This window comes from Mastigoproctus giganteus, chromosome 11, assembly GCF_048544385.1.
Source record: "Mastigoproctus giganteus isolate SK-2022 chromosome 11, ASM4854438v1, whole genome shotgun sequence".
Lineage (NCBI taxonomy): Eukaryota > Metazoa > Arthropoda > Arachnida > Uropygi > Thelyphonidae > Mastigoproctus > Mastigoproctus giganteus.
This window is the reverse complement of record NC_143585.1, coordinates 136,138,680-136,157,596: the sequence shown is the minus strand read 5'-3', so window position 1 is coordinate 136,157,596 and position 18,917 is coordinate 136,138,680.

Sequence of the window (18,917 nt, the reverse complement as noted above, 5' to 3'; positions counted from 1 at the left end):
ATTCTTCATTTTCTTCAATGCATGTTCTACCTCATCAGGAAGAATATCGGGTATGTCGTATGTGTTGCTACTTTGCAATTCATCTTCCCCACTGCTGGTATCATTCCCTCGCTCCTTGTATAATTCTCTATAGTAGTCTTCTGCTATTTGAATTATGCCTTCTCTGCTGTTTATAAGTACATCATCGCTATTCTTCAGTTTCAGTGTCATTTGTCTCTCTGTATTACTGCTCATGGCTGCTGATTTAAATCCTTTGTTTTCCCTTAATGCTTGTTCTACTTTTCTTGTGTTAAATCTTCTTATGTCCTCTCTGAGTCTCTTTCTAATGGCTTTGCATAACTCAGTATACTCAATTTTCTCCCTGTCAGTGTTTTTCTTGCTCTTCATTTGTCGTCTTCGGTTCATCATGACAAGTGTTTCTTGACTAATTTTTTCTTCTTTGGATTTCTGTTTCCCTATAGGTTTCTTGGGCTTTATCACTTTCAGAAAGTTGTAATATTTCTCGTCGATATCTTGGTTCTGAGCAGTCTGCAGAAGCTCAAACGTGTTCTTAAGTTCCAGTACATACTGCTTTTTCTCCTCCTCTGTTATCTCAAAGACCTTTGTATTATTTACTCGAGTCAGTTTTTTCCTTTCCTTTCCTACATCTATATCAAGTGTACATCTTACCATTCTGTGATCACTTCCAACATTTGCCTTATTCAGGGCGGTAACATCATTCACAATATATCTTCTGTTAGTGAGGATGAAGTCGATTTCATTAGTTGTTAATCCATTTGGACTCTTCCATGTCCACTTTCTGTTCACCCTTTTCTTGAAAAAAGTGTTGATTACTGACAGTCCTTGAGATTCTGCAAATTCCACAAGTCTTTCACCTCTTTTATTTCTTTCACCAATTCCAAAATTTCCTATAGTTCCCCTTTCTGCGCTGTTTTGTCTTTTTCCAACCTTAGCATTGAAGTCCCCCATAATAATAATAGTGTAGTGGGTTTTCTGCTCATCTAGAAGACTCTCAATTTCAGTGTACATTTCTTCAACCTCTTCATCATCATGGCTCGATGTTGGTGCATAAATCATTATAATCTTTAGCTTGTACCTTTTAGAAATCTTGAGTATTAGTCTTGACACCCTTGGTGATGTACTTTTGAATTCCAAAATGTTGTTTTTAAAATCTTTATGGACCAGAAACCCAACTCCACCTTCACTCCTTTCGCTGTTTCCATTGGTGTACAGCAGATTTCCACTTGATAAACGTATAAGTGATTCATTTCTTCTTCTTGTTTCAGCCAAACCGATGATATTCCAATTCACATTTTCTAATTCCTTTTCCAGCTCTAATATCCTGTCTTCACCGATGAGTGATCGTACGTTATAACAGGCCAAGTTCAGTTTCTGTGCATGGCAGCCTGGTCGTACCCAGAGATTCTTAGCACCCTCTGCTTCCACTCTGATCCTCTCGCTGCCGTAAGAGGGAGAGTGAAAGCTGCTGGGGACTGAGGGCCATTTGTATTGTTGTGCTCTCATATGCTGTAGGGTTTGGTCTTTTCCTCTTCACGCTGACCAGGCGTCTTGAAGAGAACCACTCTACACGTTCGTTGCCACCTAAGTGACGTAACAGGGCTTACCATCGAGAAGGTGTGCATGAGTGGATTTTAGGGAGGCAGGCCAACCGGACTTCTCCTAAATCTTCTGTAATAGAGAGATATTGGATCCATCAGTGTTTTAGGCTGAGTGTCTGATAACACACAGGATACCTGTTCCCCTCTAAGCCCCAAAAGAGGGTACTCAGGTTAATTATTGATCCATCTCTTACAAAGTCTCTCCACTTGCTATCTCATAGTAGTTCTGTTTCTTCTGAATGCCTTTTTTAACTTAAAACTCACCAAATTTTCTTCTTCCTCATTTATCCCTTAAATTTCTGTTTTTTGGAACCTTCCTTCACAGGTATTGCTTGAAAATTACAAATATACAGAAATTCAAGTCGAATGTCAGCAGGTGTCTTCTCTACTTTCAACTGTAGGTTCTAATATCCTTCGTGTCTGGGGTTTCATAAAAAAATAAATAACAATCATCACATAGTAAAAATAGCAGCGAGGCCTCTTATTAAAGATGTCGATCTTTGCGTTATTTGTAGAGAAGCAATCTACTGCTTTCGTTTGATGAGGTATCAAATTACAAGGAAACTGTTCAGTCTGATCGGGCCATCGCGCTTAGACTGAACATTCGTTTGTAAAATAAAAGTGGCGCCCTCTAATCTCATCTCCAATTTTAGCGATTGTATTTCATCGATTTATTTTTTCCCACCACCATTTATTTTTCTTTCGCTCAATACGTGTCCACCAGCACTTTCACAGAAGTGAATGTTTGTCCGCAATTTTACAAACAGCTGTAGGATCGTAGCACGCTAACCTTGCGTCTCGACTAGCATGGCAGTGACCTTATCATTCATTATTCCAAAAATAGATGTTGTCGAGTTCCAACAGACGCTATGGTTACCGGCTAGGACGAAGTGCTTTCGAGCATTTTTCTGAATGAGTTGAAGGGCGAGGTTCATTAGTATATGAGACCACATAGTGGAAATTGTTCGCCGGTATTGGATAGTGTTTTGTCTGTAAATATCTCACCCCTTCTGGGAACTCGGTTTTGCTGCGTAGTAGTAGGAGGACGTATGTCTGAAATTGTTTGTGATGGCTAACCCGTCTAGAATGGAAGGGGAGGGAAGCGTTACCGGGAAACATTAGCAATGATACCGCAGACATCAAAACAACAGCTGAGCTATTTATTGTGACTAAAATAGGAAGGAGCATAAACATCGGTGTGTGAACAAAGATCTGCTGGCTAATTTTGTTTTCCAGATTGAAGGTAACCAACCACCTGCAACTTGGAGTGCGTTGCTCTTAGCCAATTCTGTCTTTAGATGCCTTCCAGATACGAAGACAGCAATACATTATCAGTTAGAAAATATGCTCCTTTTCTTTGCTGTGGCCCTGGAGATATTAAAGGGAATAATTTATCAGTACCAGGCCTATAATCGAGGTCCGTTATGTGCATCGAAATAAAAAAATAATAATACAAATAGGCAAATAAAAAACAAAAAAGTATTTCTGGCAGCTGCTCTGTACGGTAAGGGTAACCTTGCCTAAATCTCACAAAATGACAGGTGGGCCATCCGTTCTCCAATCACCGAAAAACTGTGAATCGAACGCGTGCATACACGTGCATGTGATGATTCCTTCTCCTCCTTTCCCCCCTCTTCACAGACAACAGCTGCACGACGGATGCCAGCTGCACCCCGCTTTTGTGTGTTGGCACGTGCCCCTACCTGCCTTCGGGCTCAGGTAGAACGAAAATTCAGTAATAATAATAATAAAAAAAACGCGGGTCTTAAGATGGCTGGAGGCATCATAGTTTCTTCTAAGGGTTGGCGTTGAGATTTCAAGGTCTTTAATCCTCGCGAATAAAGAAAACGGTGATAACAGTGGATGACTCTGAGATAAAGGCTTTATCGAATCAGTCCAAGTTCTTGGCATCTAAAGATATCAGTGTAAAAGTTGAACGCTTTGGTTCGGAGAAGGCAATGAAAACAATTATGCAAGGGGCGTAGTGATGGGAGGACATGGAGAGGAAGCTGCCCGGGGGGGGCGTCAGACTTACCTTTTATAATCAAATTTCTGTTAGAAAAGAAATTGCCACCAGACGCTGTGGCTCACCCCGACTTCGTGTTATGCCAACTGGACGCATCTCGCTATCTTAAGAACGCAGCTGTCTTGGAAAATCTCTAATGCGAAAGAAAGAGTTCAAATTTATAAGCTAATTCTAATTCAAAATTAAATTCAAAAGTAAGAACTACTCAATTTAAATTTAAACAATTCTTGCTGTGATAACACTGGTATGGCGAAAAATTTGAATTAATTCTTAAAGCTTGAAGAACTACTTCAATTTTTTGAAGCTTAGTTAAAAATCAAAAAAATTTCAACAAACGCCAATCTGTTCCTGAATCGTTCATTCTCCAATGTCTTTCAAAAATCTTCCTATGGTCGATTTGAAATGTCGAGCAAGATTCAATTTCTTTAAAATCAAATATCCTCTCCTACGCTGATGAGCTAAAGTTGTTGATTATTTCAAAAGACCCTAAACAGATTCCATCACGTAATGATGAAACTTGTATCCATTCAATTAATAAAGAAACCTGTTTACAGATTTTACAGCTAATTGACTTTGTACAGATAAATGGACTCCAGCTGGACAATAACAAGTCAGCCGACACGATTATGCAGCACTATAGGGGCTGCTAATAGAACTAATTGGAACAGGAAACCCGGATACAGCCAATATCCCGAAATAAATAAATACATTTTCTGTTCATTCTACGGGACTACCACATAGTCAAAGGAGTTCACAAGATAGAGAGAAAATACAAGAAACAACACTGTATTCAGCGATTATTGGCTTGAACCCCAGTCACTGAAAGCAGGTGTACTTATTCACCTTCATACCTGACTACTCGGTTACGGTGTGTTCTTCCCATCCCACTGTATGCTTGACAGATTTGGTCTCTGCCCCCTCCAAGCAACTTGAAAGCTTTTCTTGTTATTGAATACTGGCTCTTGAGATGGCTTGACAATCTTTATACAGGCTTTCTAGAGTTATCCTATTTTCCAACCTCAATATCTTACCCTGGAGACGGACAATAACCACAAGGAATACGTCCACATTAGCTCAACTACTTACATCAACATAGATGCTCCCAACGTAGACAGTATTTGGAACTCTCGTCATGCCTCCCCCCGTCCCCCAGTACTGATGACACAGGACTTCTCCGTAGAAATTTAACAAACCTGGATGGTCTAAGTCGCCTGTTTTTTTTTTTAAGCAAACACCATAGAACCTTTTAATTAACTTAAGATTGATCCGGAAAAGCTTTGCAAGGACGAGACCAACAGGTTGCAAGCTTTCACTGACTCGTACCATCTCTGCAACTCTAATGGTTGTCTACTGGATTAAACAACTGCCGAAGCAATCAGTTTTGTCACAGTATTGTAATAAGTGGATGGAGTCCGAGTAGGGATTATGCTGGAGGCCACGTTATGTCAAGGAGATGGATATATTCTTGCCGTGTGTTCACCATATCCAAAAACGTCATTATTTCGCACATGTCTTCTCCACCCTTTCTTGCTACTGAATATATCATGAATAGTCAAACTAATAGAACAAACTCATCTGCGAAAATATCCAAACCTCCAAAACACTGCCTTGTTCATTTCGCAAATATAGGTGATCTCAGTTCCAATCTTAATGATGTTCATTTCCACTTAGAGTCTGCCAAGTCACTTATTTTTGCTTACAGAATCCCAATTATCGGTTGATTCAACCATTGCACATCTCACTTGTCCTAATTATTGGCTGTACGATTCCTTCCAAGATGGTATTTCCAAGTGCATATGCCCACTCTGATATTCCCTGTTAGAAACAGTAAGTTGATCTTCTTTTCGATCTTCTCTGGGTTAAAATCTCTCTACTACATTCTGTTAAATTCATCTGTTGTCCCTATCGTTCTCCCAACTCCACTAACACTTGGAACTCTTTGACTTTTTTTCTGTGAAACTTCACTTTTTCCGTCCAACTTTCCTAACAGAGTCCCACAGGGTTCGGTGTTGGGTCCACCGTTGTTTTGTATATTTATCAATGATATTGATGAAGGTAATTTGTATTGACGATTTATTGTAAACTCTACTGACTTTGTTGTCGTGCCGGAGTATATACAGAAAATTTATTTTATTTTATATCAGGCTTAATGTCGAAGTTTGCAGATGATACAAAGGTTGGCAGGGTTGTTAATGACAGTAATGGCAGTGTGCTACTGCAACAGGATCTAGATAATTTGGACAGATGGGCTAAGAAGTGGCAACTGAAGTTTAACCTTGACAAATGCAAAGTACTGCATATGGGTAGAAGTAACCCCAGAGAAACGTATCAACTGTGTGGTACTACACTTAAGGTGGTAGAAAATGAAAAAGACCTGGGAGTAATTGTGCAGTCAGATATGAAGTTTTCTGAGCAATGCAGACAGGCGGCCAGGGCAGGTCATGGGGTTTTGTCAATGATATATAGGAATTTTGCTAGCAGGGAAAAGGAGGTGATTGTCCCTCTGTATAAGGCAATGGTCAGGCCACGCCTTGAGTACTGCGTACAGGTCTGAAGGCCTCATTTTAGGAAGGATGTAGATTTGCTTGAGCGTGTACAGAGAAGGGCAACAAGATTGGTGAGGGGAATGAAGGGATCCTCTTACCAAGAGAGGCTTAAGTTCTGCAAATTGCAGTGACTGGAGACTAGGCACCTGCGCGGTGATCTGATTGAGGTGAGTAAGGCCTTGAATGGGTTGAGCACGCTGAATTCTGATGGGATCCTTCCACTTGTTCAGATTACGAACCTAAGGGGGCACAAATTCAAATTAAGAAAGGACAGATGTAGAATAGATGTGCGTAAATTTGCCTTTAGCCAGCGGGTGGTTAATTGCTGGAACAAACTTTCATCTGTCGTTGTGGAAGTTGATAGGTTGAATAAATTTAAGGAAGAACTGGACAGGCATTTGGAGGGAATGGTGTGATTTTTTTTTTGGCTGATGCTGCATAAGCTGATACACTTGCTTTCTTGCATCACATGCCACTACTACTAACAGCGAGGTAATTTGCCTTAATAATTTTAGTGTTCACAACACCATATGGCTTCCATTCTAGTCACACGGATCCAGCTTGTCGAGAGGTTTTTGCAATCACTAAAGAACTCGCACAACATTGTTCATTTACTTACCAACAATAACCGACCATCCTAAGCACCCAGCCAAAACCTTTGATCTTTTTCCCACAAACAACACTTCCAATTACACTGTCAAGGTGAGGCTACCTCAGGTCTGGTGTTCAGCCTCTTTCCAATGCTGCCACACTCAAAATCTTAGTTAAAGACATTGTTAATCCTGCTGTTGCCTCAGTAGTGCCATGTAGCCTACTTCACTCAAGATTGTTCCTTCTGGTCCCTCGTAGACAAATACCAATGCTGTTGTTCTTAAGGTGTCTGATGACAGTAATTTTAACACAAGTGCTGATGTTAGAGACAAAGTTACCAAAACTTTAAAATCTAATTTTAAAGACTTCAGGGTAAAGACAATTAAGCTTATAAAGAACAAAGGTGTTCTCATCGAGACCTCTTCGAAGGAGGAAGTAAATAAAATTTCCTCTCTTTCAGGTTTCTCAGAGCCTGGTTTGAAATCTGAATCTCCCAAAGTCTTAAGTCCTACTGCTCTAGGGTATGGCATTGATAAAAATCTTAGTAAAAATGATATTTCTGAAGATTTATATTATAAAAACCTCAGAGATCATGATGTTTACTTTGATGAGTTTACCAAAGAATTGGCTTTTGGATTTCATAGTGCTTGCAGATTCCGCCAATCTGTAAAAAGAATCGTAGGCTTGAGCCCTATGTTATTTAGGGTCTTTGAAACCCGTGATAAACTATATATTGTTCTTTTGGTAGTTTGTATCTCATTCTTGTCTACTGTTCCCCAACTGATGGTATTGAATATTTATTAACTGTTTTAGGCCGTTCCTTTCGATTGCTCAACCCTGACAAACTTTTGATTTTCGCGCGGATCTTAATTGCCAAATCGTCATCTTGGCATAGTCTAACTACAGTACAGACTTTCATGGTTGTTTAGTTGACGACTTTATTTTGCAGCATCAGTTAATTTGAACTAACCTGGTTTTCACTTCACATATTCTTGGAATTTTAGTCAATCTAATATTGTCTTTGCTTCATCTTTCATGGTCTCAGTTATTATTCATCATTGCTCTGTTTCTTGACTACACTCAATCAGGTCATACAGATCTTGTCTTTTATATTTCTGATCTAGACTACAGTTCCTTCTGTCTCCTTTACTAGATTCACATTGCACAAAATGAATTGGAATTTCTCTGTTCATGTTCTTAATACAGAGTTTTTGAAACTCTGAGATTACTTGCCAAAATTTAACTCCCTTGTAGCATGTTCTCTTTGTCGAAAATGCCATTCTTAAATCTGCTTCTAGATCTACAAAGAAGAAGTCTGTTCGAAACAACATTAATCTTTGATGGTCGCTTGTGCTAAAGGACATCGTGGGTAGCACAGTTGGTAGGATTGCCATTGCTTCCACAACGGGCGGAAAAGACCTGAGTTCGAGTCCCATCGATGATGTGAGGAATTTTTATGGGCCTTTTTCACAACGTAGTTGAGTTAGGCTGTCGCAGACGAGAATAGTGTGATTTTTTTCTCCCGGAAACTGGGGTTTTTCTTCCAGCAAAAGAGGTAAATCGACCAGAGAACACCCAGAGTTTGCAAACGTAATACACTTGGGTAGTTGAATTCGCATTCCGAGACCCTAGTGTGACAATTTTTTTTTTTATTTATAACACTGTCATCTTCAACTCTGTTGAGACTAATCCTTGGTCTTCTACAATTGAGATTATCTTAGATGCTTAATTCCTTCCAGATGATATCAACACTGATCTTCCGGCTCACCATGATATTAGCATTAGCATTAGTAGAGGCATTTGATGCAAGAAAGCAAGCTTATGCAGCATCAGCCAAAAAAAAAAAAAACCCACTTCCACTTCACCCCTCTGTTCGTTCAAAATACCTGTCCAGCTGAGCCTTAAACTTATTTAGGCTATCAACCTCCACTACAAGGGATGGAAGTCTGTTCCGCCAACCAACCACCCGCTGGCTAAAGGCAAATTTCCGCACGTCTATCCTACATCTGTCTTTCCTCAATTTGAATTTATGCCCTCTCAGGTGATTATTCTGAGCAAGAGGAAGACTCCCATCGGCATTGAGCATGCTCAAACCATTCAAGGCTTTATACACCTCTATCAGATCACCTCGCTGGTGCCTAGTCTCCAGACACTGTAATTTGCAAAACTTAAGCCTTTCTTCGTAAGAGCACCCCTTTGTTCCATTCACTAATCTTGTTGCCCTTCTCTGTACTCGTTCCAGCAGCTCTACATCCTTCTTGAAATGAGGCCTCCAGACCTGTATACAGTACTCTAGGTGTGGCCTAACCATTGCCTTATACAAGGGAATAATCACCTCCTTATCCCTGCTGGAAAAATTCCTGTATATCATTGACAATACTCCATGAGTTACTCTTGCAGCCCGTCTGAACTGCTCAGAGAACTTCATATCTGCCTGCACAACCACCCCCAGGTCCCTTTCATTCTCTACCACTGTCAGTGTAGTACCACAGAGTTGATACGTTGCTCTGGGGTTGCTGTTTCCCATAGTACTTTACATTGTCAATGTTAAATTTCATTTGCCACCTCTCAGCCCATCTGCTCAACCTTTCCAGATCCTGTTGCAGCAGCATAGTGTCAGTAGTGTCCTTGACAACCCTGCCAACCTTTGTATCGTCTGCAAACTATTACATTTTCTAATACTGAATATTATACAATTCCTCACGGCTCCTTCTTTTTCCTATGTTGAACTTAGTACTAATATTAGTAAAATTAAATTAAAATTCCTGGTACAGATTTTATTGTAAATGAATTTATTTCAAAAGTACAGTCTCATTTTTTACATATCTTACTTCAACTGTTTAATAAAAATCTGTAATATTCTCAATTTCCATTAGTTCGGAAATCTGCTTTTTAAAAATTTATTTTTGAAACTAGGAAGATGAACTAGGAAGGAAAACCGTTCACCTTCCTAGATCTTATAGGCTTTATTGGCTAGTCTGTGTAGAAAGGCTCATCTCTTTTCATATCAATAATCACTTTTGAATAACAATGCTTAGCTCCTAACCAATATGGGTTTAGACAAGGTTCTACTACTGAGGATGCTTTAGTTAAATTTCACGATTCTGTTATGTAATTCACACAGAATTACATTCTTAGTGTATTCGTTGACTTCTGGGCGGTTTAAACTCATTTTATTGTGGCAGTGAGAAAGTCTTCGTAATTTTGATTCTCCATTAAATTCATTCAAATTGGTTTCAAGTTATTTTACTGACATATTTGTTGTAGTTCTCTTAAATTTTCGTTCAATAACCAAACAAGTCTTCCACGGTTGCCCACAGCATTCAATTTTAGGGACCGTTTTTTGGAATCTGGTATTAAATTCCTGCGCTACTACAACAATTCCCTAATTATTCGTCAATTGCCTATGCTGACAACTTGGTTTTTCTGTTTTCTGCAATTCGCATTCACAGTTCAAAATATCGCAAATCCCATTCTTGCAAACTTAATTCAAATTCTAAAACTAAAATGATTGTATTCAAAATGTCATCTATCTAATACCTCCCCTCCTCTAATTAAGATCATTGGTATTTCTATTCGTTTTGTCTGTACAATTAAATACTTAGGTAATGTTTTTTATAATCGTGTCATATTTTTGCCATATTTATCATACTTAATCGATAAAGTCAAAACATTCCCTCCGAGGTTATCCGTATCACTAGACTAGACTGGAGTCTTAAATATCAGACATTCCGTATCTTATATAAAGGTGTTGCAGTTCCCATAGTTTCTTCTGGCGCTGCACTTTGGTTCCGACGAGCCAAACTTCTCACTGTACAGAAAAAAAAAGTTAGGATTCGTACAGGGAAATTTCGTTATATCAGAAAAGGTTTTCCCACCGACTTTGACAGTATTATCGTTAATACCACTTTTTCCCCTAAAAAAACTTAAGGTGTCTCAATCCTCTGGCCAGGTGGCAATCTCTCTGGGTTATTTCTGTGAAAGGACTTACCACAAATCAATTTATTCCTGATGTTTCATTTGTAAATAAAATCAACCTCAGATGGTTTATGGCTCAGTAATAAAATTTCATTCTTCTTCCTTCTTTTCAGGCTTTTCAAAATTTTGCTAATAATGTCTTTATTAAGAGAAAATCCAAATAAAAGTATTACATTTATTTATATTCCTATTCTCAACTCAATTATGTTCATACTACTGTAGTTTATAAGTTATCCTTAGTTTAATATCTTAAATTCAAAGAAATTGATAATTTTTGTCATGTAAACTCTAGGTTATAGGTTATTTATTGTAACCTGGGAAATCTTGCTCATTGTTTTTAAATCTGCAAAGCTAATAATGATATGTTGTTTTACAGCAATGTACAGTTTGTATTATTTATTTATGTGTTCTTTTCTGCTGAAAAACTATTATATTAATTTATATAAGTTTAATTAATTTATTTAAATAAAATAAAATTTCTGTTTATACTCCAGAACTACCACACAGTCAGAGGAATTTATATAATTTACTCCGTTTACTGACACCTTACAGATAAATTTATGGTCCACTTCTTCTTTTGCATGTATAATTTTACATGAAAATTTATTTACTTATTTTATTTATTTATTTATTATTAATTATTATTATTATTTTTTTTTTACTGGTAGCCTTAGTCTGGGCCACCTCATGGTACTGGATTTGCAGGCACCCATTGGCATTGTGCTTTCTCCAGTGGGTGCCGGATTCTGTCCAACTCATGGACGCCAGACAATGGCCCACCATCGTCTGACCTCCATGTAGACGTTGGCCCAGCTGGTGGCTAGGATACACTTAGATGTGGCCCACTTCCTCGTGGTGTAGACTAGACACTGGAAAGGTTTTTCAGGTGGTCTCCTTCCTGGTGACAAGTGCCCAGAAACAACTTTTACACCTCGGCGGAATTGAACTAACGTTCTGGAGCCGCTGCACATAAGATATTATACATGTTTACATATCTTTTCTGTACATATTGTACTTATTGTTTACAAATTCTGTATGTCCTGTGTCTCAGTGACACGGTATTTCCAATGTATTTCTATATTGGAAATACCGATGTAGAAACATCGGTATTTCCAATGTTTCTACATTGGAAATACCAATATCCGCATTTGATGGCTTAACCAATACTTAAAATTCATCAAATTTATTTATTACATTCCTATCGGTAGTGTACAAACAAGTACAGGTGCTCCTTTTGTGCGGTGGTAGAATCGCCGTTCTCCCCACACCGGGTGGAAAAGACCTGAGTTCGAGTCCAGTCGATGACGTGAGGAATTTTTATTGGCCTTTTTCACAACATGGCTAAGTTATTCGGTCTCAGGCGAAGATAGCATAGCATGGTTTTTTCTCCCGGAAACTAGGGTTTCTGTTTACTTTCCACCAAACAAAAAATCGACCATAGAACACACCCAATTTACAGATTGTACAAAGGGAGCAATATGGCCTTAGTCGCTGATGCTCCTAAAAACTTTATTAAAATCCTTTTGTGCTCTTGGTAACTCTAATACAGCCCATGTATTTGCCTGTCTCGGGAGGACCACCAGCTAGCCTTATAATCCCACACACTTTGCACTTTATGCCGTTGCATGCTCCAATAGAAGCAGTGCGACATTCAAAACCATGTTTTTCTTGGTTTTGAACACCTAAAAATAGCATTCGGGTTTGTGGTGGTATATTTTGAAATAATTTATTTAGACTGCGCTAATTGTCTCATGTGTATATTTTTCCAACTTCAAATAAAATTGGACATATTAAGAATTTGTTCTGAATAACGATCATTTTTGTGATAAGGAAAAGAAAATGACCTAATTCTCCCTCCAGTAACTGGCATTAGACCATTCCTTTTCTTGCAAGAATATTATTAATGCATGATGGAAACTTCTGCACAGGCGACCTTTGCCAATCAATCCGCAGAAGAAGATTAATAAATTTATTTTTCAACCTACTTCATTGCCTCAGCTCGTATTTCCATAGTTCATTACCCTTTTGTTTAATTTTCTAACGTGAAACTCGTAAGTAAATGAATAAATTGAAGGACTTTTTCTCTCTCCTTGTTTGTCCCGTGAATAAATTAAGGTTAATCTTAATTTATTCACGAGGTTAACATCAATGCAAATTATTGGAGATAACGCGAAAAGGTACAATCCGATATCTGAAGTTTCATGGAAATGTCAAGAGCAATGACAACAAATATCGTGTCTTATCTTAAACATCAAAATGCCGCTAGTGGAATAGCGTAGATCAGTGTGCAGTCGACGAAGCTAAGAAAGATGTCTTAAATTATGTCTGAGGCATATCTGAAAGTACTAGCAGGGTTTGGTACAGTTAAAACTAAATTAATCTTTCTCAAAGGATACCATACAGGGCTAGATGGGTACCACTCTATTTTCCCTAAATGTTATATGAAATGATGTAATGCTACTAGTAATTCTTATTACGTGTAGCAGTTCTGGACAAGGAATTATTTGCAGATTAAGTGGCTTATGCTTTAATTTTAAAGTAATTGAAGTAAAATTAAATCAGATGATCACAGATCGGTGTGCGCCACAGTTCTAGAGCGTTCCATTTCAGACACATGATTGGGAACTAAGAACTCGAGTCAGATACTGCAGACTTGAGATAGTCAGTGCAACTATAGAAATAAAAGGTAATGTAGACAACATGTAGATTCACAGCGAGGCATAGTTAGTAGAATTCACACAGGAAGATGGTACATTTTGGGGAGCAGGACCAGACATAACTGCAGCGAGAAGCAGGCCTTGGTTAGTTGAGAGCGCGATTTAATTAATTTGACTGTGCATTCCTCGTGGATAATGCTTCCTTTCTGTAGGGTCTACAACCACATCGAGGTGGTGATATTTGAAGTTAGAGGAAATGTTAGTAGTTTAATGCTGTAGACTTAATCTTGAGGGTAGTCCTCAAAGCTGAGAGAAGAATTCTTTAGCAATAGATGTTCAATATGGATGATGCAGAGATTAACCCAACAACCATTTTCATGGAGACTAATCTCTGAGAAATAGAGGTCTGAAAGATGTGAAAATCTTATGCATTTTCCGATGCTCTTGTTCCATTTTGAAAGGCAGATTGGATTTGCAGTTGGCTCACTTAAGTAGTCGATATTCAGATGCTGTGGGATATTTTTTGGTCGGCAGGTGTCTATTATCTCTGATGTATGCATCAAAGATATGGGTGGGTAAACAAATGGTTCTGATGTGTTTCTTAATGATTCCTGGATTTTTATATAAAAGAGATTTTGTTTTGTTGCGCAGACCCGTGACATGCGAAATGCTTTTATCCAGCTGGTTGATAAACTGCAGTTTCGGATATAATACTACACCCAATAAAAATAACATGTAACAACAGGGATTCTAGTATTGGAAAAAGTTGTTGTGTGATCACTGCACGGTTAATCTTCAGGGGAAACGTAAGCTTGGTCTTCTCAGGATTGATGGCCAGGCCGAACCGCTGCTGCGATTTCGACTAAGCTATTATTGACTTTGTTTGTGGCTAGGACAAGGTTGAGAGAGGCCGAATCTTAATATCGTCCGCGTGTTTGAAAGGATCTATTGATTATTACAGACCAGCGGTGTTGTAATATCAGCGAATAGCTGTGTCGAGAGGACACCGCCTTGGAGAACCGCAGAAGTAACTCTTAGAGAATCTGCTTTTTGTTTCAAGCTGCAACATTTTTATTGCCATGGGAAAAAATGTAAATGGTCCAGCGGAACTGTCAATAAAATTAACAGTTCTATAAGTACAAAAGGGGTGAATGTATGAGTCAAGTTTAATGTATGTGAAAGTAAACATTAAGGTACATTGTAATTTTTGTTGGCTGGATCTTTTAAATTGCTATTAACGTAACAAATACATGTTGGCAATGATTAGCAAAAGCGTACTTCAGATTCGTATCATGGTTATGAAACAGAAAAAAGAAGAAGAAATATATGAGAGAAAGAGAGAGACATAAAATAGAAAGGGGAAGTAATTCTTAACGAAGAAGAGTGAAAGAAAAATATATGTCAAAGAAAGATAAGTTTAAAATAAATGTTGTATGTAAGGATAACTGGAAAATTTGAGAGATTTAATAAAGGAGGTACCTGAATAAAAGAGATTAAATTGCATAATAGATGGGTCCGTTTTGAATTGCAGGTATTGAGAAATGAAAGCTTGAATGATAGGTGTTAATATCATAGGTTTGACCGAAGTGAATAACGTTGTAGATCTGGTTGAGTTCAGCAACAGTGATTAAGAGTTAATTTGCATATTGAATTGTTAAGGTAGAATGAGCCGAATTTTGAGAAAACTATTTGTTACATGTAATTAAATCAAGTTTCACTGGAGCGTTGATTAAGAGAATTTTGAATGAATGAAAGAACATGAAAATAATAACAAACTGGAAATTTAAAAGAAGGAACGCGATCATTTATTATTAATGATTCCCCTTCTCTGTGAATGTGCATGTATATGTGTAAATAATCTTGTAGTATAGGGTCGTGCTAAATCATTTTATATTTTAAAACTTGAGGAGCCATTTTGTAGCAGTTGCAATGAGGGCGCTGCGGTATGTGTCTCGAGTTCGTGCACTTGCTATCGAAACATTTTTTAAAATCAGGTGACGCTGTTGTGAGTGCTCAACGTGAGTTTAGACGGCACTTCAACACTGGAAGAAATAGTAGTGTTCTAAGCCGAAAGACCACAACACATTGGATTTACAAATTTAGAACAGCGTCTGCAATAGATGTGCCACCTTCTGCGCATACCCCAGAAAAATATTGGAAGAGTTAGAGCCACGTTACAACGTAATCTCGAACATATGTTAGTCTTAGTCAACAATCAAGAGAATTGGACATATCAGAACGAGATGTACTCCATATATTGCATATCTGTTTAAAGTTCCATCTGTATAAAATGCAAATAGTTCAACAATTACTTTGGAGTTGTGATTTGGATACACGTTTGAATTTCTGCAATAGATTCCTACAGAAGGTTGATCAACGATGACGCAGACTTACTCAGTCGTTTAATTATAGATGGCAGACTAATATGGTTTCATACTTCGCAGACATCTGAAAACCATCCTGCAATAGATCTTCTGTAGCGAGTATTTCAAACTTTCAAACATGAGGAGTAGATCAATCGATGGAAGAGGACACTCAATTATATCACCCTTTCCCTACAGTGCCAAGTTTGGGGGTATAGCTTAAGCGTCAACATATTAAAACAGGTGGAGGAATAGTACGAAGGAATTTCGTAGTCTGTTTAGTATTTACTATAAACAATTCTGTTTGTTGTCGTAAAACTCCTTTGTCATTACATGCTGAGGGATGTGTATTGTCATGTTTTCCCATTTTAATCAAAATAGAAAAACAAGACAACAGAAAGACTTCTCATTGTACATAAGAAATGTGGAGTATCTACTGGGAGGGAGGTATTACTGCTGTTTTATTTGGCTTCAGTTCGCCAAATTAAAAAGGACGAAATACTGCACCTACCAACCACTCTCGATACAAATCGTAATGATTTCTTACTTGTGTTTCTTGTCTTTGCTCAAGGCGTCTGGCCGAAGGCAAAACCCTTTGACGAACAGGTGGTCCTAAATTGGCCGTTAGGTAGCCATCTGTTACAACAGTAGCGTTGGTGGTACATCTGTTCTGAACCTGGCGACCTTCGACGGGAAGAAGAGCGGTAAATGGCCTTTTGTGATAAAACACCTCCGCCAATCGGACTCGTGACCTTCATAGTTTAAATCGCCAGACGGAGGCCAGTGGCACAATCCCGCAGCGTTCCTGTTCAAGGACGCGGCCTTTCCCACAACGCTGCAAGCAACTGAACTTCTGCTAGGTGGCGCAACTGTTCCAAATTGCTTAGCTCTGCCATAGACAGTTTTTCTGCTTCGGAAGCAGTTGAATGAACGCAAAAGAACTGAGCTGCAACCGAGTTACGCAAAAGCACCACGTGATGATATTTCCCGCCATTTTCCTCCCGCTTTAATAATCAAAAGCTGTGGAGCGCAGAGAAAGGAGAGAGGTGGAGAAAAAAGTTAACTCCCTCAGGTACTGTATGCAGTACTCCATAATAACTTTCTAGCTGTTAATTAGCAACATAACGCATCGCCAAGCGCATTGCTTTAGGGACGATGCTTTTAAAATGTGGCACAAGTGAAAAGCAATTATAATTTTATGATTTTAATTTCATAAAATTGTAATTAACTGCATATCGGTATGCAGCCCAAGAGAAGATAGAAAATAGGATCGGGTCCCCTTTCTGGAACTATTACAGGGACTAATTAAAGAAACTTCATCTTTCAAGCGTAACAGCTATGGAAGAAAAGAAAAGACAACTGGAGAGAAGCAATCTTCGACTCACTTACAGATAATTGAAATCTGTGCTTGCTAAAATCAGAGATCGAGTATATCAATTTGTTTTTGATATATTGAACTGCCTACAACGAATAATTAGGCCACAGTTATGTTAATTAAATCATTGACATTGACTGGACCCCTGCAGTAGTGGATTCATACGTTGCACACGCTTATGGTTAACGATTTCTTTTCTCCATATACTTTCTTTTACAGTGTACATCCAAACGGATATCAGCTTCGAGTTTCAGGATGGACCACAGAGAAAATCATCATACGATTATCACTCTAAAGGTTGATAATTGTAAGGTTATTTGAAGATTGAAAACTTACGCAGAATGGAAAATACATCAAAAAGAAAAATCAGCTCCCCTAGTGGAAATTTCTGTCGACAATTACTGACCGCAGTTGGTTTTTGTATTGTGAAATAATCGACAAATATTTTATCTGTTTATTACTATTATTTTGTAAACGTTAGCTGTGATGTCCGGCTGGGTTTCCTGCTGACTGCCACGGCTATTTGAATTTAAAATAAAATAGCACCGTATTGATAGGAACCCAATACAAAATTTCCAAGTATTTCATGTTTTGTAATTTCTTATAACTGGAACAGTAGATTGTAAGGAAATTGTCTGCGTGTGAGGAAGAAGAAATTCTTCGTCTTCCTCACGCATTAGAGACAGTATCTGTTCCAGCCAGCGTTTGCTGTATCCTTAAATCTTTTCCTTGGTCTTCCTCCCTTTCTGTTCTATATTTGTTTCCAACCGTAGATGCTTTTATTCGTCTGTTTTCTTCCCTTTCTTTTTCATATAGCTGTGCATTTTATATATATTCATGTATATTGTATTGTTATCTGATTTTTGAGTTCCTGATTTTATCCAGTCTGGTTTTTCCTGTTATTTTTCTTACTGTTCACTGCGAAATGAGCAATTCTTAAAATAATTATTATAGCACTATTGAAAGTAATTAATAAATCAGTGGTCGACAGCCGCTGATGTAAGTGACCTTCATGAGATCAGTCTTTTGTTATTTCCTGAGATATTCGTGCACTCTGGTTCTTATCTTGCCTACAAAGGCGAATAGACCTTCCTCTTTCATTTTCCTCAACTCGTTCAGCGCTTATCCACCTCAATCAGATCTCCCCTTCTTTGTCTAGCTTTCAAACTTTTCAGTAAACACTTTCCAAGCCGTTCTTCATATACATGTCGATCTGCACTCATCGCTAATCTGGGCGCCCTTCTTGGAACACTTTCCAAAAGTTCTGCCTTTTTTTAGGGGCAGTCTCCAGACCTGAATAAAATATCCAAATGCCGTCTAACCATCATCTTGTATAGAGGGATAATGATGTCCTTTTCCCTACTAGCAAAAGTTTTTCTATAAATTATCGACTGAACGTTGGTATGCCTCACCGTATACCAACACCTACGTCTTCTTTGTCTTGAACCATTTTTAGATCCTCTACCTCAATACGATTACTGTATATGTGACTCTAGCATTTCTGTTCCCAAAATGCATAACTTTACATTTAGAAACATTAAATTTTGGTTGTTATTTTTTCCGGCCATTTATGCAATCCATCCAAGTCTTTTTGAAGCAACATAGCCTAGCTCGAATTGTTAATTACCCTCCCTACCTTCAAATCATCATCAACTCTGGCACTTTCGCTTGGATACCTTTGCCAATATTATTTATGAAAATTTGAAATAAGAGGGGACCCGAACACCTAACACTTTGAACTCTACTTCTTACTCTGTTCCAA